General features: G+C 37.7%; 2 non-coding genes across 2 annotated transcripts; both read right to left on the bottom strand.

The window, feature by feature from the left end:
* Positions 1–4,797: 4,797 nt before the first annotated feature.
* Positions 4,798–4,870, bottom strand: trnak-cuu (transfer RNA lysine (anticodon CUU)). Its single transcript has one exon. It is a non-coding gene; the product is annotated as a tRNA-Lys (tRNA).
* Positions 4,871–14,527: 9,657 nt separating this feature from the next.
* On the bottom strand, positions 14,528–14,605 carry trnan-guu (transfer RNA asparagine (anticodon GUU)). The gene has a single exon. It is a non-coding gene; the product is annotated as a tRNA-Asn (tRNA).
* Positions 14,606–21,731: the final 7,126 nt, after the last annotated feature.

Genomic DNA, 21,731 nt, shown 5'->3' with positions numbered 1-21,731 from the left:
AATACAAACAAACCTGTTTATTTGAATTAAAATGTGTAGTAGAAGATTTAAAATAAGAATAATAATATTAAAATATACAACTCTAATTATTACAATAAGTAATAACAATTAAGTGAGGACAAATGTATAAAGTATTAGCAATAATAATAATTTACAGTTTTTGCTATGAGTCAAAAACACTCATTTTACAGGTTATCTATTTACAGCCATGCAATTTGAAAACATAACATAACATTGCAGTCTTGTCAAATAAACGATTTTGTCTTTAGAAAATGTAATTAACACTTTGTTAATGTCATTAACACTTTGTCAACATATAGCAGAGATACAGTACATTGCCACAACGATACAATATACAATTTAACAATATATACGCTTGAATATTTATTAGATTCAAGGTTTATACAAGGCCCCTTAATAAAACCTAATTTTAAATTTGTATTTTCTGCCTATTATTTCATTATTTAGGCTTTATAGGGTTAAGCTTTATGCTTTGTATAAAAGGGTTGTCAAACAAAAACAATTATTATACTATTCATTGAAATAAGAGCATTTCTCCTCAATATTACAAAAAATAACCGGGCTTATGTGGTTGGGCAAAGAAGATATTTATATTTTAATTTGCGTGGTACCCGTTCTGAAAGTTTAAAGTACTTTTAAATGCTTAGCGTTGGATATGCGTATGTTTACAGGTCTTACAGTAAAGTACAATACACATATACGTGCATTTATATACTGTCTAAATATATATATATATATATATATGAGAGAGAGAGAGAGAGAGAGAGAGAGAAACTTACCTCTGTTTCAACGTCGTCAAAAACAAAGGATTTGTAGTAATAATCTCGAATCAGAAGAAACACTTGTGCGCCGAACGAAATGATTATTATAACAGCCGCTCCAGCTACGCTCTTCTGCTGATTGGTCCATTCCTCTTGGCAACCAGGTAGAGACGCGCACCTCATTGGCCAATTTATCGAAAATTCCAAGTAACGGAATGGGCCGTGATTGGTCAATTCTTGGTAGAAACAAGGTAGTGACAAGCGTCTGATTGGTTAATTCTTTGAATATTCTTGGTAGCAATGCGTGCCGTGATTGGACAATTTCTGGATGTCACTACCAGAAATGAGCTCTACTGACAGGTTGCTTTAGGAGCTAGCCGGGCCTACATTTTCTGTCTCTGTGTGATGTCATTTATTTGCAAATCCTCAAAGTACATGCTTGAAATGAAACATCCCATTTTACAATGGAACTTCCAAAGAAATGTTGGGTTTAAGACTAGGACCAGGCTAAGATTTACTTTTATTTGTTTCTCTGGCATTTGTCTTTCCAAACTTCTGTACACTGTGTAATGAAACATTTGAGGATTTGACAAGTCAGTCCTGTAATTTGGTCAACCAAAATGTAAGAACATTGGTATAAAAAATGCAAAAGCATTAACATGAGATTTTCTTCCACTTTGTTGCTTTCGCTGCTCCACCTGCTATAATGTGAGGTGCATGTGCTCAGGCTATGCCTTTTGTGGCAATTAAAAGCTCTCTGCATTCCTGGGTGGGCTTGAACCACCAACCTTTCGGCTAACAGCCGAACGCGCTAACAGATTGCACCACAGAGACACGTGTGGTACCACCTTCAGTATTACGATGTGGCAGTCAATGGCATGTGTGTCATACTTGATGGGTTTGAAAGGAGGCAGATTGGTTAGTGGGGATTGTTAAACACATTAACAGCAGCACTGTGCTTATGTTTAGAGATAGTACTTTGGAAGCAGATAGCTGGAGACCTGTTACCTGTTCTGAATTTCTGGACAAGTTCTAGTTCTAAGTTCTAAGACATTTTTTAGTATATCTTCAAAGTACATGCCTGAAATGAATCCTCCCAATTCACAGGTGTCTGACAATAGGATCTTCCAAAGAAAGGTTCGGTTTAAGAAGAGGGCTGTGCAGAGTGTTTCTTTTATTTGTTTTTCCGGCATTTGTCTTTGCACACTTCTGTACACTGTGTGATGAAACATTTGAGGATTTGACAAGTCAGTCCTGTAATTAGTCAACCAAAATGTCAGAACATTGGTATGTGTAAAGAAATGCAAATGCTTTGGAATGAGATTTTATTCCACTTTGCTTGTTTCACTACTCCACCTGCAATAAGGGGATGTCCCAATGCTCAGGCTATGCCTTTTGTGGCAATTAAGATCTATCTTCATCCTGGGTAGGCTTGAAACAGCAGACTATCGGTTAATAGCCAAATGCACTACTTAATTGCACCAAAGAGACAGGTGAATAATCACCTTCTGGGTTATGACGTTGCAATCAACAGCATGTTGTGCCTCATATGTGAAAAGGGTTTAAAAGGAGACCTATTGGTTAATGGGGATTGTTAAACACAGCAGCAGCATGCAAAGAAATGCATATGCTTTGGAATTTGATTTTATTCCACTTTGCTTGTTTCACTACTCCACCTGCAATAAGGGGATGTCCCAATGCTCAGGCTATGCCTTTTGTGGCAATTAAAATCTATCTTCATCCTGGGTATGCTTTGTAGGGCCTTGCCCCACTGAAAATGGCAGCAGAGACAGCATGGCCCTTTGTTCTATGACCAAAGGGGAGACATTGAACTCCATTTCCCAGAATGCATCGCAACCGGACAGAAGTCCCGCCCATGGACTCCATCTCAGACGTCATTGGTCAAAAGCGGCTGATGACTGATGACGTCATCTTCTTAACAAAACCAGCGCGCACATTTGATTTAGCTCTCTCTCCCGGCAGATTCGCTGTGCTCTAAAGGGACATAACTCTGTCTCTCTGCCTGCAGCTCCGCTGCGTTCTAAAGAGACATCTACACCAAGGAATCCCTTCTTCTGGACAAAGAAAGATCACGTTTTTCTAAACCTCACCATTTGGCCACGGTAGAGTAAGATTAACTTCGCTTTGTTCCAGTCGTGTATTGTACAACCGGTTCACATTATCTTCACTGTTAAACAACAGTGAACGTATTAGAAAACGGAAAAGGCGACCAGCTTCCCTTCTCAATCGTTTTCCCACAACGTTGACTACCTCTCGCGCTTCTCGCGATCACCGGACCTGAGAAACAACGCAGAGACGCGTCTTTCCGCTGACGAGCGCAAGACAAAGGACCGAACCAGATTGCTTTCTCCTGACAACTCAATGCAACAGGAATCCAGCAGACAACCCTGCTGAAATCACACAGGATTTCACAAGTAAGGCTTGATATCTGGGCAGATTTAGTGTAGAAACTGTGACTTTTCTTATAAACCTAAATCATATATATTTGATTGCTGAATGTTTTGATGTTTTTGATTTCATTTGTATGTTAACCACGATTGTTGAACGTTTAATGTTTTGTTTACACTGTACATTTAACTACGATCGTTGATTGCTGTTTGGAGTTATGAGATCATCATTTTTGGGGAAAATGTTTATTTAGTGAGTGATCCGAATCAACGAGTCAATCGCGCTGTTACCAGCGTGTCTCCTCTGTTAAATTGCATGAACCCCTGTTTGTTCGCTCTCTCTCTCTCCCTCGCTCTCTCACACACGGAAATTCACGGAGCGAGCAGCACCGCGGTTTATGTATGAATCAGGCTGGTGTTTTCCCAAATTCTCCCGCCTGTTTTGTTCAGTTCCTCTGTGTGTCTGCTCATTATCACCCGCACGTGGTATTAGCTCCATTGTGCTGGATCTGATCCAGCCATCTTGTTTTCCCTACACCTTCCCATAATCGTTGGCTCCTCCATTTTGACTAGTTCCTCACGAGGAGTTTAGTCCGCCATTTTGTGTCTTGGTTACCGACTCGAGACAAACACACACACACATACACTAGCATATAGCTCCACCATTTAGTTTAGGATTTCCATTTTATGTTTTTGTATTATATTAATTTAGTATTGACAATGTTCATTATTGTTTGATTATAATAAATCTTATTATATTATAATAAGTATTCCTTGTTTGTTTGAATATTGTGTTGAAGCCAGCCTCTGCCACGTCAAGAACTCCGACATTACTTCAGTATTGTTAAATTGTTGTTGTTCGAAGCCAACTGTAACCAGATTACTGTTGGGTTCATATGCAACGATTTGACTAACAACTGCCTTTTTTATTATTTTGATTCTCGATCAGAATACTCAATCTGCATGGTAGAAGTTTATGAGACTTGATCAGTCACTTACTATCATTTTTCTCTTATCAAAGAGTGGTGCCCCGAGGATAGAATTTGACTAACTAAATTCTATTATTTAATTTAATTAATAATTAATAAACATTAATTATTAATTTATATTTGATAGTAAAACTGATCTAACCAACCTTTGAGCCTACATAAATTGGTGCCCGTGTAACATTGATTCTAATCAATGCTCTTTTATTGTAATGATTGATGGTTGTCTGTGATAAGTGTTAATTATTGCTAATGAACACACCCGCTCCAAAAATTGTGAGCCCTACAGCTTGAAACAGCAGACTATCGGATAATAGCCAAACCGATAGTCTGCTGTTTCTTAATTGCACCAAAGAGACAGGTGAATAGTCACCTTCTGGGTTATGTTGCAATCAACAGCATGTTGTGCCTCATATGTGAAAAGGGTTTAAAAGGAGACTTGAAGAGACATATTGGTTAATGGGGATTGTTAAACACAGCAGCAGCACTGTGCTTGATTTTTGTGATATTGCTTTGGAAGCAGATAGATTGTTATTTATTCACCTTTCTCTCTAGTCAGAGAGTGTTTTAATGACTGGGAGAATACATCTTGCACATACCTGTGACAAAAGCTAATAGTGACACCCAACGTGGGGCTCAAACCCACAACCTTGAGATTAAGAGTCTCATGCTCTACCAACTGAGCTAACCAGGCCTACGTTTTTTTAAATGAAACATCACATTTTACAATGGAACTTCCAAAGAAATGTTGGGTTTAAGACTAGGAGAAGGGAAAAAGAAGAGGAAGGAGGGGGGAGAAGAGAAAAGAAAGAAAAAACGAGAGAAAGAAAGAGAAGAAAAGATCAAAAGCCCCCCCTGCAACTTTTATTCATTTTCTTATATATCAGTCATATATCACTGAAAAAAACGGCTTTGTATTGAAATGACAGACAAGAAGGACATTTGTTTGAGTTTAACCTCCGACATAATGAAACTTTGAAATTACAACTGATATTCTACATAGATATTGGTGATAAGTTGAATGTTTGACATCTGTTTAGTTTGATAATGATTCTGCTAAATTAAATGCAAGCTAAAACTACTGTTAAAAATGCTGGTAGTGAAATAAGTAAATCACTCATCACCCAGGTTCATTTATGGGTGGTTTGATGATGATATTTAACTGGAAATTATATTATATTATCTAAATAGTGCGGCTAATAATATTGCAATTGGCTCAGCAGTCCTCACAAAGATGAAACCGGAGATCGCCATTGGCTCAGAAGTCCCCACAAAGATGAAGCCGGAGATCGCTATTGGCTCAGCAGTCCCCACAAAGATGAAGCCGGAGATCGCTATTGGCTCAGCAGTCCCCACAAAGATGAAGCTCAATTTAAATAACGTGCCCTGATTGGATGCGGTTGCACAGACGATCCTGTTGCGGGTAGTGTTGTAGGCTTTTGCCAATTTTGTGAAAGATCACTCAACATCTTTGTTATTTTGATTTCAGAAGAATAGACTTTATTATCATACCATAAAGCCGAGTTACCTGCAGTAAAACCACAACAACATCTGAAGCATCCCTGGGTTTGGTTTCACTTAAATACATCTCCTCAAACAAGGTGGGGCTTACACTTCTTTAAAACATGCATTATTTATCATCCTCTTCATTGACTCTGGTCTTACCATATTAAGAGGTAACAGAACCACCCTTGGAAGAGATCAATTCTCCCAGCAGTCATGAGAGCCCCCCAAGTTATGCTATTTCTGTTTTTGCACATACCTTCAAATGTCACACATATATGGAGCACACATTCTTTTACGACCACAGGCCTTCATGCACACACAGCAAACTGCATGTTTGCCCGTCAGACATAACTGTGGTACAAATCAACAATGCTTTCATTGATTACTCCTGATTAACTTGATAAAAATATACTACATATCCCTCCTCTGTGACTTTATAGTCACAAATTAACATATTTAAGCATGTGCATGCTCCTGGTTTGGTCTTGTTTTTGGTTGTCACAGTTATGTAGAGTGTATCAAACAAAATATTCATCCTAATTTTAAGAGTTCTTGCTTGTAGTGTAGATGTCTTCAACCCAGATACTTTGCGCATTGTAGAGGGTCACCCTTTGGGGAGAGGTTAGCCAGCACTTACACCCAGGGCGTGGTTCTTCATATCTTCTTATATATTCATTGAAGGAATCAATTTCCTCCCAAGTTGGTCTTTCTGTTCATTCAGGGTAGTTGCCATTGCCTTGGGCCATTCACATCGATCAAAGTCATCTGCTTTACTGTTGCTCGAATCCAAAATTATTTTACCAATGATCACACACAACAGAATCTTATTCCTTCCACAACGTTATTATCCAGATATTATATTAATTTTAGTTAATTGTGCACCCCATTTCTTTTGGCAATCAGGCCATGTTAATTTTTAGTCACCACCATGTTTTATTTTTCCCTTCTTCATTATTATTAAAATGTACATGAGTTCAATAAAAGCATAAACAAAAATAATTTTTCAATCGTAATTCTTCATTATGCAAACAGTCCCAGGTTTAGTAATTTAGGCACTTCTTTGTATGCAACGGTTCTCAAAGCTTTACCTCCAAAATCAATCTATAATTGGTCTTCTACTCAGGATGTGATCCCCTGATAACACAGTGATAGAATGCTTGTTATTCATCGCTGTGATAAAATATTTTAATAAAGTGGTTATTAAGACACAGTCGGGTTGAGTGGAACTCACAACTTCTGGCAGGTTTCTTCTAGACCTCCCTTTTGATGCTTCTTTCCTAAAAGCATCCATCCACTTCCTTAAACCCAGTTCACCATTCTTGGGCATGTTTTCAGAGCGGTGGAACCCTGTCTTAGGCAGCTCATTTTGCAATTGGAGAGTCTTTACCTGTCATTGGGTCTTCACCTCTTGCCACTGGAGAATTTTACCCATCATTGGGTCATCATCTTTTGTCTCTGGTCTCGGTACCGCTCAGTCCTATTATCTAATCTTTAATAATCTGGTATCAGCAAACAGATATTTTCCCTTGCTTCAGGGAGCATCACCTGAGAACCGTCGCAGCCAATGGAACCATCTACAACTGCTCAAACATTGAGACAGTCCATAATATGGTTAAATTCACAAAGCATTATTCAAAGTTCAACAATCTATTGAAATTCTCCAAATTAAAAGTAAAATGTTACAATTGAACTCATCTACAGTTCACTAATTTCCATTTAAGTTGTTATGTTTTTTCATTTAGCAAAGGTCACAAAATACCTTGTCTCTTGGTGAAGACTAACCATCAGAACAAATCAAAATACAGGGTCGCCTCTGTCAAGCTTCTAAGATGCTTAATTTAAATCATCACTTTAATTTAATAATTTATAGGTAGTTTTAGAACCTACATTTATTCTTCCAGATGTACATTCAACCAAATCTCTTATGTTTAGTATGAACACTTCACTTCAAATTGCCCTCTGAATATAACAAATCTTTAATCATGATGAGGAAAGCTGTTTGAACCTTTCCTTCATATTACCGTATCTAACATTATTGTCAAATCACATCATTTTCCATATAAAAGAAAATAAAATCAAAAGAAAATAAAACAATTTAGAGATATGGTTTTAGCCCACATAAAAAATTAAACTGAGAGTGAGAGGGAAAGAATTTTGAGGGAGAGATTGCACTCCTTCACACTGTTGTTACAGTTATTCCTTTTTTTTTTCTTAGAAAATCACAATAACACATTTATGTAATTCTACAACAGTGAGAATAGTGATAAATGTAATTTAATGAAATAATATAATCAAATATATTTCATTATATTATCTGCTTTCAACCTTTGCCATTTTAAACCATCTTCAAGAAAACTTCTAGAATTTCTACTTCTCTTATCCCTTCCCTCCTCACGCAATGAAAATAATGCGCATTTGTATTCAGACCATTGCTGAAATGTATGTTTTTGTTTTAAATCAATAAACTATCTTATGATTACTTTCTCCCTTTTCTTACTCTTTCTCAGGAGAAGGAACTTTCATAATGTCAAATAAACCAACATAAATCACCTTTTTAAATTAACAGAAAATAAATTAAAGATTTTAAACAAAATAAAATAGTAAAGTGGCACAATGGAAGTTCAGACAAATGTCTTGTGTTTTGCAATAATTGATCAGTAAAATACTATTTTATATATATATATATATATATATATATATATATATATATATATATATATATATATATATATATAATTTTTATATCCTAATGTTAGCATCATTTAATAATATGATTTTTCAGTTATTATCCTCTTATACTTATCAGCATTTCATGATCAATTATTCAGTTAAATAGCAGAGACAGATGTCACTGTGCATAAACTGTATACCTCTAAAATTTTTATTTTCATGGATTTAACTCAAAATAGAAATAGCTTATTAGAAATAGACACTTAATTAACTCCTTGTAGTACTCATTAATCTTTTTCTTTAAAGTGAGGGTAGTCTTTGGAAAATTTGGGGGAGTAAACAATCCAATATGTAACTCTTACTTTGCCAACAAATTAGCAATTAGATGCTGGATTTAAATTTAGACCCTCAGAATAATTTAGACATGGATATTGCCCCCATGGATGGCAGTTGGAGAATCAAACATCCAATTAGTCATATATGACTGAAATCATCGTATCAACAGAAATATAAATCCACAATTGAAATGTCAATTCAGTAATGATTACCAGCATTCATGATATTAGGAGGGCCAATCATATAACAGCCCACATACTGTATTTCTCAGTCTTTTTCCTTCTTCCGGACTTTCTCCTGCAATATAAGCTTCTTCAATAAATCATCTGGCTCAGCAATCTGCAATAGTGAGAGTCTGGTTCCAGAATGAGTTATTGAAATGACTTACACAATGCTGACAACAGAAAGGGTAAAACATAGTTAGCATCAATTTCACACAGAATAGACACATGAACATCAAGTTATTTATGATAATCAATTTCATTTTAATGTTTCTCCATGGGTTTTCACCTAGTACCAATTACCAGTTTTTCCATAGCATTATCAATATTTTTTCAATTAAATACACCACATATTGGGACTTATTTCAATTTTATCTGGCATGACTGGTCACAGAACAAACAAACCCAAGAAAAAACTTCTCTAAGCAAATTTGAAAAGTAGAGAACATGAAATGATCTAAATTATTCTTAAATGTATTTTCTTTAATTCTAGTCTCAGTGACAGCTCTCAGTGTACCCATGATCAACCAATGCCTACACTGTATATATAAAACAAGAAATAAAAGAAAAAATATCTCATCTTAAAAGAATCTTCTTTCTATCTTTTCTAAATTCGGGGCGCCCCTCTGTTTGAGTGGAGACATCAAGACATCAACCTCTCTGTTTCTGGATCTGTTTCTATTAAGAGCACTATCAGGTCTCACTCAATCTCTCCAGTCAGACATTCCCTATCAAAAATAATAAACACTATCTGTCTTATTTTTGTTGGTTGATCAAGTTTACACCAATAAAGTTGCACACACATGTACATTGTTCTCCAGACATATTTAAACACATCAAAAATAAAACATATAATCATGGGTTTTTAAATGTATATATCAGGACATTATAGTTTAATTTATTATTGTTAAAAATGTTATTCTCTCATATTGGACTAGACAGAACATTAAACAGACACATGAATGTGAAATTTTCACATTTAAGATTTACTTATCATATTCCAATTTCAAAATCCTTCTTTTTAATTTCCCTTTCCCATTTTCTGTGGCTTTGATAACTACTGGCCTTACTAAGAGAAATACCATCCACATTCTATCTAAAGTATTTGGAGCTGACCTTTGGGAGCTGACCTTTGGGGTCACATAGGGAGGTATTTTTAAAAAGGACCCTGTAATTTTACCCTCCTCTGCATCCCTCAGTTTTTCTGGCCTGCCTCATATTTCTCAGTGAATTTTAAACTTCCTGGACATAGGTCTTACTTTATTCTTTTTACTTTTCCTGTTTTTAGTTTTTACTCTTATATTTTTATTTATTTATTTATTAACCTTTTAATCTAAATGTCTTTCTAAATCAATTTCTTTATCTTCTTCTAATATATGAATTCTTATACCCCATACATGAATACATTTCCTGTATGTTTGTCAATTTACTTTTTAGGATCAGTCCTCATCTAGATCTTAGCTTTTATTTCTTCACTGGTTCTTTCTTCATTTTTACTTGGCATATAAAAATGAAAAATTATTTTAGCACCATTAATTTAGATAAATCAATACATTTAGAGACTAAATTAATCTCTTATTTTTTAATGTATTTCCTTCTACACTAATCTTTAACGGCAATATTTTGAAACAATTTTCCAATTTCTTTCACCTTTACTTTTTAATACACAAAGTTCATTCACGTCACTTTATTATTTATTTATTTATTTTGCTTTCTCATTTCTTTGAGATTTTACACAGTGGACTTCTAGATTTTAGTATTTCCACTGGAGTTTTACCTTATGTAATATAACAACACTTATCTTAAATACAACCTTTGTTTAAATTCCAATTACTTAGTTGACTTCAGTTTAATGCAATACACTGGACTCAAAGCTTTATTATTTGTCCAGATAATGTGATTTCCCAAATGGAATTAAGTCACTTTACAGTTCTTTATAATTTAAATATTCTTACTCGTCACTTTAATATAAACTTTTTCTCTAAGCACAGTTATACCTCTTGAATGTATAGATTCTCTGTTTGAAGTCCATTAATTTTATGTTACAGACTAGTTCAGAGGTCTGGCATATTTTTACAGACAGCTGCCAGTCTAAAAAAAAATCACAAGCTAAGAGTTAACTTTCTGTTTACGCAGCCAGAGTCTTTCTACCTTGGTCACACACCCTACAATATCTCTTGAATGTATAGATTCTCTGCATGAAGTCAAATACATTTCTATGCTACAGTCTAGTTTAGGAGTTATGTTCTAGCCCATTCCAATCAACAGCTGCTAGACTAAGAACAGCCAAGACTAAATGTTTTCCAGCCAGTTGTGAGTTAACTTTTTGATTTTTTTTTTCTAATTTCGTTTTACATCTATATTATCTAACTGTTTTTATTCTTTTTCTTATTGTTTGTTTATACTCTATTAAATGTATCTTTCTATCTATATATCTTTATCATTGGTTTTATCTCCACTTTACAACCAGAATATTTATTAGGTGCCTTCTCTTCCTGTAATTATCAGCTCTCTTCTGCCTCCATATATTGATGGACAGTTGAAAATAGCCCAAATATATTTTCTCTGCTGTAAATTGCATATATACACCTCACCAGTTATGCAGCACAGGCTGATATTTTGGAACATTTTTAGTTTTCTATATTTTATCAAAGTTAATTATTCCAAAGTTTCTCAAGACAGGCTTTCATTCCAATTCTTGTAATGGGCACTTCCATACGCACTCACTCTTCACACACTTTCAAACACAGATACAGATACTCTCACAACCACAGAAATGACCACACTTTTTACAAACACAAGGCCTTTATAAACACAGAGCTCTCAAAAGATACACAAAAATTCTAAAACACAACTATTTTACCATCACTGATACACTTCCTCAACACAGTGAAAGACAACTTTTCACCCCTCTTAGGTGACCTGCAAGTTTTATTTTTAGTTCCTTAACCTATGAGGAATATTTTTAAGTTCTCAACCAATGAGTAATATTTTTCTCAACCAATGAGCGGAATCTTTCCTCAGCCAATGAGGAATATATATTAGTTCCTTAACTTATGAGGAATATATTTAAGTTCTCAACCAATGAGTAATATTTTTCTCAACCAATGAGCGGAATCTTTCCTCAGCCAATGAGGAATATATATTAGTTCCTTAACTTATGAGGAATATATTTAAGTTCTCAACCAATGAGTAATATTTTTCTCAACCAATGAGCGGAATCTTTCCTCAGCCAATGAGGAATATATATTAGTTCCTTAACTTATGAGGAATATATTTAATTACAATTTTTTATTTTTATTTTTTGTTTTTTTTGTTTTACTGTTATCCATCAAGGCCCACTTAACAGTAGAAAACAGATCATTGCATGCAATTATTTCTTCTGGAATCAAAACCCTCTATTTATTTATTTTATTTTTCTTATTGGTTTAGAAGAGCTTTTTGAGTGTTCTTACCACCACAGGCAAACTGGCAAGCAACACAAACCTTTATCTAAGGAAAAGTTGCTTACCTTTTAATGGTGGCCACCTGTTTGTGTTGCCTTCCCAGCCAGCCCACGATGCAATAACTCTGCTCTCTTCTGTCCCTGTTCGGGCGCAATTTGTTGTAGGTCTTTGCCAATTTTGTGAAAGATCACTCAACATCTTTGGGATTTTGATTTCAAAAGAATAGACTTTATTATCATACCATAAAGCCGAGTTGCCTGCAGTAAAACCACAACAACAACTGAAGCATCCCTGGGTTTGTTTTCACTTAAATACATCTCCTCAAACAAGGTGGGGCTTACACTTTTTTAAACATGCATTATTTATCATCCTCTTCATTGACTCTGGTCTGACCATATTAAGAGGTAACAGAACCACATTTGGAAGAGATCAATTCTCCCAGCGGTCATGAAAGCCCCCCAAGTAATACTATTCCTGTTTATGCACATACCTTCAAATGTCACACATATATGGAGCACACATTCTTTTACGACCACAGGCCTTCATGCACACACATCAAACTGCATGTTTGCCCTTCAGACATAACTGTGGTACAAATGAACAATGTTTTCATTGATTACTCCTGATTAACTTGATAAAAATATACTACAGTAGCGCCACAGAGACACATGAGGTACCACCTTCAGGATTACGATGTGGAAGTCCATTGACTGCATGTGTGTCATACTTGATGGGTTTGAAAGGAGGCAGATTGGTTAGTGGGGATTGTTAAACACATTAACAGCAGCACTGCGCTTATTTTTAGAGATAGTACTTTGGAAGCAGATAGCTGGAGACCTGTTACCTGTTCTGAATTTCTGGACAAGTTCCCAGAAATGTTGCCGTTCTCTCTAGTCAGTGAGCGTTTGCATGGCAGGGAGGATACATTTGCACTAGTACCACATACCTGTGGCGATAGCTAAACGTTAAACCCAACGTGGAGCTCAAGCCCCATGACACTGTGATTAAAAGTCTCATGCTCTACCACCTTTTCTCTCTCGGCATATATGCCATTTTTTGGTATATCTTCAAAGTACATGCCTGAAATGAATCCTCCCAATTCACAGGTGTCTGACAATAGGATCTTCCAAAGAAAGGTTCGGTTTAAGAAGAGGGCTGTGCAGAGTGTTTCTTTTATTTGTTTTTCAGTCATTTGTCTTTGCACACTTCTGTACACTGTGTGATGAAACATTTGAGGATTTGACAAGTCAGTCCTGTAATTAGTCAACCAAAATGTCAGAACATTGGTATGTGTAAAGAAAAGAAAATGCTTTGGACTGAGATTTTATTCCACTTTGCTTGTTTCACTACTCCACCTGCAATAAGGGGTTGTCCCAATGCTCAGTCTACGCCTTTTGTGGCATTTAAAATCTATCTTCATCCTGGGTAGGCTTGAAACAGCAGACTATCGGTTAATAGCCAAATGCACTACTTAATTGCACCAAAGAGACAGGTGAATAGTCACCTTCTGGGTTATGATGCGGCAATCAACAGCATGTTGTGCCTCATATGTGAAAAGGGGTTGAAAGGAGACTTGAAGAGACCTATTGGTTAATGGGGATTGTTAAACACATTAACAGCAGCACTGTGATTGATTTTTGTGATATTGCTTTGGAAGCAGATAGATTGTTATTTATTCACCATTCTTTTTAGTCAGAGAGTGTTTTAATGGCTGGGAGAATACATCTTGCACATACCTGTGACAATAGCTAATAGTGACGCCCAACATGGGGCTCGAACCCACAACCCTGAGATTAAGAGTCTCATGCTCTACCGACTGATACTCAAAGTACATGAGTATCAGAGTACATGCTTGAAATGAAACATCCCATTTTACAATGGAACTTCCAAAGAAATGTTGGGTTTAAGACTAGGACCAGGCTAAGATTTACTTTTATTTGTTTCTCTGGCATTTGTCTTTCCACACTTCTGTACACTGTGTAATGAAACATTTGAGGATTTGACAAGTCAGTCCTGTAATTGGTCAACCAAAATGTCAGAACATTGGTATAAAAAATGCAAAAGCATTAACATGAGATTTTCTTCCACTTTGTTGCTTTCGCTGCTCCACCTGCTATAACGTGAGGTCCATGTGCTCAGGCTATGCCTTTCATGGCAATTAGAATCACTCTTCTTCCCTGGGTGGGCTTGAACCACCAACCTTTCAGTTAACAGCCGAACGCGCTAACCGATTGCGCCAAAGCTGGGGAACAATAGTCTGTTTGGGTGGGGGGAGGGAAAAAGAAGAGGAAGGAGGGGGGAGAAGAGAAAAGGAAGAAAAAATGAGAGAAAGAAAGAGAAGAAAAGATCAAAAGCCCCCTGCAACTTTTATTCATTTTTCATATATCACTTATTAATTTTCATATATATATCAGTCATATATCACTGAAAAATCAGCTTTGTATTGAAATTACATGTTACAACAGAGACAAGAAGGACATTGGTTCGAGTCCCACCTCTGACATAAATTCAACTTTGATATTACAACTTATATTCTACATAGAAAATGGGGATAAGTTCATTGTTTGACTTCTGTTTAGTTTGATAATGATTCTGTTTAATGAAAGGCAAGCTAAAGCATTTCTTCATATATGATTACAGTTAAAAATGCTGGTAGTGAAATAAGTAAATCACTCATCACCCAGGTTCATTTATGGGTGGTTTGATCATTATATTTAACTGGAAATTGCATAAAATGTATGCATACTTTTGTTAATGTATGAATACTTTTTAATTTGTGTATATTTTTATACCTTGTTTTTGTATTTGTCTTATTACAAAGTCCACTTTTCATAGTGTGAGATGCATGTTTTATATTTATTGATTACCCATATTAATATTAATTTGCTTGAAATGTGCAATGTGTTTATTTATATATATATATATATATATATATATATATATATATATATATATATATATATATATGTTTTATAAACAAATAACCCATGCTAAGTATATATACACATTTTATTAAAATAATTTTACCCAGGCTCACAGAATGATTACTGAAGCAAAAGGACAGTGTCAAAGATGAATCAAAGACGAGTAACTGTTCTATGAACCATACATGTTTTATTCTTTGCTTATGGACACAGGCAGGCGGGAGAGGCTCAGCAGCAACACTAAGAGTGTCAGGCAGATCAATCCCCTGCAGCAGAAGAGTCTGGTCTTGCTTCTTAATCGTATAATTGTGCCACTGGACCAGAGTGGTTTGATTGACCTCCACCAGCTGCAGAGTGGTGCTCTGCATGATAGCACCGTTAGCCAGGATAAGCTGTCGGATCCTGCGGTAATCCCGCAATATAAGAGATCACCTCGTCAGCAAGTTCTTTCCCTTCTTTCAAAGACACTTGTGGATGCAACAGAGCCTGATGAAAATGGCCTCAACAAGACGACAGCAGTCTGGCCATTGGGCAGGTGAAGCTGTGGACCCCAACACACATCGCTTCAGGCTGTCCACTCCAGGGGTGAAAACAGCCTTCTTTTTTGGAGACCTGAACCTCCCAGTGGTCAGCCTGTCCTGGTGTCTAGCAGCAAACACCACCCGCTGCTTGTCATAATGAAGCAGGTTCTGCCACAGGCGCACAATGTCTTCAACCTCAAGAAGAATAAAGGATGGAAGCATAGATGAGTTAAAAGGAAACTGATCAAATTTAACAAGCATACTCCACTGTTTTGAATAACTGATTTCTTTTCCATGTTAGGGCATTTAAAGTTTTGGCTGACCTGCTGTCTGCTAAGTGTTAGCCCTGTCTTTGTCCTCAGCTCCACCAAATACTCAGCCAGGCTGTCCACCCGGTCCATCCCAGGAATATTTTGCTCATCCACAGCATGAAACAGTATCATTTCAAATTGTAAAGAAAAACAGATCAATAAAATGACATCTTAATGATAGCATTAACAATCATTTCATCGCATTCAAAATTAATTTCTACTTAATAAATATGGCATGTTCCTACTGTTATATTTACATACCAAAATCTCCTGCTCCTGAGTGGGGGAACCTGGTTCATACTGGACTGTGGATGCAGCCGGCTGGGAGGAGTGTGCAGCTGGCTGGGAGAAGTGTGCAGCTGGCTGGGTGGAGTGTGCAGCTGGCTGGGTGGAGTGTGCAGCTGGCTGGGAGGAGTGTGCAGCTGGCTGGGAGAAGTGTGCAACTGGCTGGGAGAAGTGTGCAGCTGGCTGAGAGGAGGCAGCAGCTGGCTGGGAGAAGTGTGCAGCTGGCTGGGAGAAGTGTGCAGCTGACTGAACTGTGGGCGGGGTCCAGTCAGCTTCAACTTCATGGAGGAAACTCAGTGTAGGGTCCTCATTCAATTCTTCCTCAAATCCCTCATCCTGCTCTTCTACATTTACTTCCTCCAGCAGCTGGTCTGTGTTCTCAGAGTCAGCATCCATTGCCTGAAGTGGTTGCCCTGTCTGACTAAGTAGATAGTCCACTCCAATTAGCTCTCCTAAAATAAAAACAGAATGCAGATTAGTAAACAAATAGCCCTTTCATTATCAGGAAACCCATTTCTGTACAAAACCTTGTGCTGTATAATGTACTAATATTGTCACAATACCAAAATTTGAGTAGTCGGTACCAATACCAGTAAAATTTCACGATTCTCGAAACCAATTTCAGTACTACAGAAAAACAAAATTAAATTGCTAATGAACACAATCATTTGAACTATTTAAAAAGTTCAATATTAATGCAAATAAATAAATGAAAACAAGGTCACTGAGCCTTTGCAAATATTGCTTTAAAAAAACAAGTAAACAGCAGTCAGTAATACAATGAACAAAGAAACACATTATAAGACATAGAACAAAGTTCTAAGAGTTTCACAATATATAACTGTTGATGTTTATTAAAGCTACTAAAATTACCAAGCCATGAGCAGTAAACAATTTCGTCTTTACCTTGTCAATATTGCTGTATGTTTGATTATTATGAATGACACAATAAAGAGTGTCTGCTTTATTAGCTGCATGCACACTGCAAGACCTAATGCACACAGGTTAGAATTTTTGTCCCATATATACTTTTGACATCACTACAATGGACTGTGAGAGTCTTACCAGTGTACTGTGCAGGAGGTTGGAAGGTGGGCACAAGCTTCTCACCAAAAACCTTCAGGCTGTTAGTATTGATGGACTGCACTACCTTGCCTGCATAGGTAAGAAGAGAGGAGGGTTTGGTGGCAAGGGATGCTGCTGCCCTGTCCTGGTTCCACCTGTTCAGGCCTTCCAGGAGATACAACTGAAAATTCAGTGTGTTAGCACTGGTTCCTTTAAAGAAGTGAAAAATGGAAAACATGAAATTGGGATAAGAATATTTCATGAAGTGATATTATATTCTATTGCATACTATACTGCAATAAGAATAAGCCACAAACCTGGAATGAACCTGTTCAGATGGTAGTGGAAAGACTCAAGGGAGGTTGAGCCTCTAGCACACCTGTACTTGGTGAGAACTATCCCTCCCTTGGTGGTGGTGGTCCCTGTCTCAGTGTAGAGAGACACACCTGGCACATCCTGGATACATTTCACATGCTTCACCTGCACACGCCAGATGTGCTCTATCCTCTCTGTGTCCAGCAGAGGAACACCCATCAGATCTCTCCCCTTCTCCCCCTTCAGCTCCTGCAGAAGCTTGTCAATGTGGCGGGTCGTGGACTCTACTCCACGGGTCCGCTGACGACAATAGAGAGCCAGCTCCTTTTTGGTAATGCGCCGGTTCACCAGGTCATCGGTGATGACAGGCACCCCTTCCTCCTGCAGGTGCTCTCTCTTTGCTTGGCGCAACAACGCAACATCATGTGGGTCCCACTCAAATATGCATGCAGAGAGCCTTGCCATGAAAGCTGGGTAGAGAGGATGGGCATCGGTGGTGCACCCCACTGCCAGCCGACGCATGAAGTGCCAGATGTCCAGTCTGATAACGAGGTCAGGCCAGTCTCCAAACCTGGCCTGTAGCTTGCTCTGCCCCTTCTCTACGCAGCAGCCAGAATCCACATACAGCAGCACTGATGGAGCCACACCCGCCTGGCTGTACCTGTTGGTCAGGCCGGAGACCATGGTGTCTAGACCAGGTCCTTCCTGAGCAGTCAGGACACTGATAAGTATTTGCCCCATCTCTTTTCCAAGAGACGTCAGCCACTGTGCTGTCCCCCTGGCTGTGCCCGCCAGCTTTCTTGTGATCTGAAATCAAAAGCAATATACATGAAAAATATGAATAATGCATAGCACAAATGATTCAAAAACATTTTAGAACAAAAAAAACTTTTTTTACAAAAGTTTAAAGGCCAGTAATAATGTCAACGAACTACCTGCTTTGTTGAGTCCATTTTTAAAATGGTTCCAAATGTGGAGGTAATGCTGGCCTTGATGTGGTCTATACGGCTGATAATGTCCCTCCCGTAAACCGACAGGAGCCACTTGCTGGTCGGGACGTCGATGGGCTCTGGAGGCTTCTGGCACACAACAGGTAAGAGGCCAGGGTGGTTGATAAAAGCCGCACATTCCTCCATATAGTGTGCCAAGCGATCAAGCCACTCCTCCCCATGGTTCTCCCTCAGCTGCTTTACTAGCCTGGTGGGGCTGTTGCCCAGCGTCCTCTCCCTCAGCATGCGAATGTCACATGCATACCTTTGAGTACAATAGGAGATTTGCTTCAATTATTATTCCATGCTAAATAAAAACACTTTCATTATATTATGAATTTACTTTATATTACACATTTCTGCATATACACTTGTGAAATGAGATGATTAACCATGCCACATTAATGACAGGTGTTATAACTATCATGATTATAAACTGATTTCAAAATTCTGTATGGTGTGTGTAGATTGATAACTCACTTCTGGGTCAAGATCAGATGGAACAGTCTCCTATGGGGCAAGTCGATCTGGTCCAGGACAGTCTGGCTGGTAGACAGGTAATTCAGGCGACAAACAGTACACCTGAGAGTCTCTGTTACCATAAGGTAGTATCTGTCGATGTCCAGGACCTTCCGTGCCCTCTTGTGGATGCCGTAGCCAGTGAGCTGCTTCCCACATGCAGGACAGAACACTCTAAACTTCCACAAGTGGTAGGGCATCCATACCAAAAGCCTGTGGTTAAAAAAGCGGTCTGGTGATGGAGCCTGGTGGTAGATGAGGGAAGGGACTGGTGGCTCATACCAAAGCTTCAAGTCTGGCTGAGGTCTGGCCTCATGAAAGAGCACAGACGAAATCCACCTCTGATCCTGTGAGGGGATTGTCTTCCTCATTTCAGTGGGCAGCCAAAATTGATCTGGCTCAGGTGCAGGAACAGGGCTGGGTGCATGAGCAGGGCTGGGTGCATGTGTAAGAGTAGGGCCAGGCACAGAAGAGGCAACATGCTCCTGATTCTAATGCAATGAAAGATTAGAGATGTAATAAACCATTGCATTTTTATTTCTCAAGTTTGCATTTATACTACACACACAGGTACTTACAGATAGTCGGGCATTCACAGAGGCCGTAAGAGCGGGACTGGCTTCAGGAGAAGGATTGTGACTACCAGGCTGTAAGGACACATATTGTACAATATTAACATAAACATAATGATGATGATGATAAAACATGTTAAGGTCTTTTTAAATTACCTGAACCCACCTTGGTACATTTAGGTTGGGTTTGGCAGCAGTACTAAGTGACCCTCCAAACCGTGGCTTTGTAAACTAATAGTGAGGGATAACAGAACAGATTGGCATTCATGTAAAATCATACATATGTTGGAAAGTTGAAGATATAAATATTCATGAACCTATTGAAGATAGAAATCCCCAAACTGTGATGAATTACACATCTCTGCTGATGCCAAAGGGACCAATACACAAATAATCACCCTGCCAACCACTAAAGGACTGCAAGGGTAGGTAACCTACTCAAATTAAAATAATGTTACCATTGATACATTAATTGCAGGCCGTCTTATGATCGGGGTAGAGGTAGAGGCCTAGACAGAGGCCTGGACGGAGGTAGAGACCGGTACAGGGGCAGGACTGGAGGCAGTTGAAGCACTCGTGGGCTGGTAAATGAATCAACAAGAATGAGAAAAACATGCTTTGTTTATATCGGTTTCAGTCACGTGACTTTTTCTGTGCATCTGCCATCTTTATGACCATCAGCAGAGAAAGTGATAGTAGTGAATACAAAAATATCCAAAAAGTGATACGAATTAAAAATGTCTATCATTGGATTTGATCCATACCAAGTCCATGAAAATATCTAAAGTAAGAAAAGACATTGCAAAATGTAACATTCATGGCCATTTATATATATTTCAATAAATATAATATCAGTAATAACTTGGCCAGTTATTACTGATATTATAAAAAAATATATATGTCCATTTCAATCATTTTTGTTCCTTGCTGTATTTATATGTATTATGAGGTCATAAATAAAATCTATGCTTCATAATCTGAGTATGCGTCTAGTTTGAAGCTTTATAAATAGAAATAAAAATGTTAACCACTATTGCAGCATCCCACAGCAAATTTACATCATGTTGTATTACAAATTTATAAAATGTTAAACACAATCATATATATAAACTGGGAAAGTAGAGTAGACTGCATTTAGCATTTAAGGTATAAATGATAAATATATCAGCTGTTAGAAAGAGTATTCCAGCAAGAGATTTCCTTCCAGTTCTGTTCTCTCTATTGTAAATTAAATTAGTCAGACTACTGACAATCTCATCCTCTGTCTTTTAATGGCTATTGGAGCCCCAGCCCCAGTTGTCTAAATAGTTAGGCTGATTGGATTAGTATCTCTGTATCTGAATAGTTATGCTGATTGGATTAGGACTGGTAACACTCTAGAGTCTAGGGTGGGTTTCCTATGCCTGTATACATCATTTGCATGCTTTAAAGTTATCACCTGGGTGCTTTGTGTCTATCTCTAAGCACTGCCCTCTAAATGCATGTATAAATTACAATTTAAAGTTCCCTTAGTTAGATGTTGGTCCCTGCAGCTGCTGACAGCACAAATTTCTCAATAAAGAATCCTGCTTGAAGATACAACCGAGTCTCCTGGTCTTACCTTCTGAGTTTCCCACTCTCTAGAAGGATAAAAAGTTTACAACAGTTTTGGTGCCGTGATAGAGCTCCTCACCTGAATCCAGATTGAAACTTCAAGCTCAACAAAGATCTGACTGCATTCCAGCCTGAATCTTTCTTACAACCAAAGTTTGGTGAGTGCTACTCTATCCAAAAGAACCTTTAAGACCAGTACAAATCACCTGCGCCGTCAGAGAAGGGTTAACAGACAGCTGTAGGTTTGGTTAACTAAGTTATCCTCTAAAATTGTCTTTTTAG

The sequence above is a fragment of the Xyrauchen texanus genome, chromosome 9 (assembly GCF_025860055.1).
Source record: "Xyrauchen texanus isolate HMW12.3.18 chromosome 9, RBS_HiC_50CHRs, whole genome shotgun sequence".
Classification (NCBI taxonomy): Eukaryota; Metazoa; Chordata; class Actinopteri; order Cypriniformes; family Catostomidae; genus Xyrauchen; species Xyrauchen texanus.
Note: the sequence above shows the minus strand (reverse complement) of the source record. Positions and strands in the feature narration are given on the sequence as shown.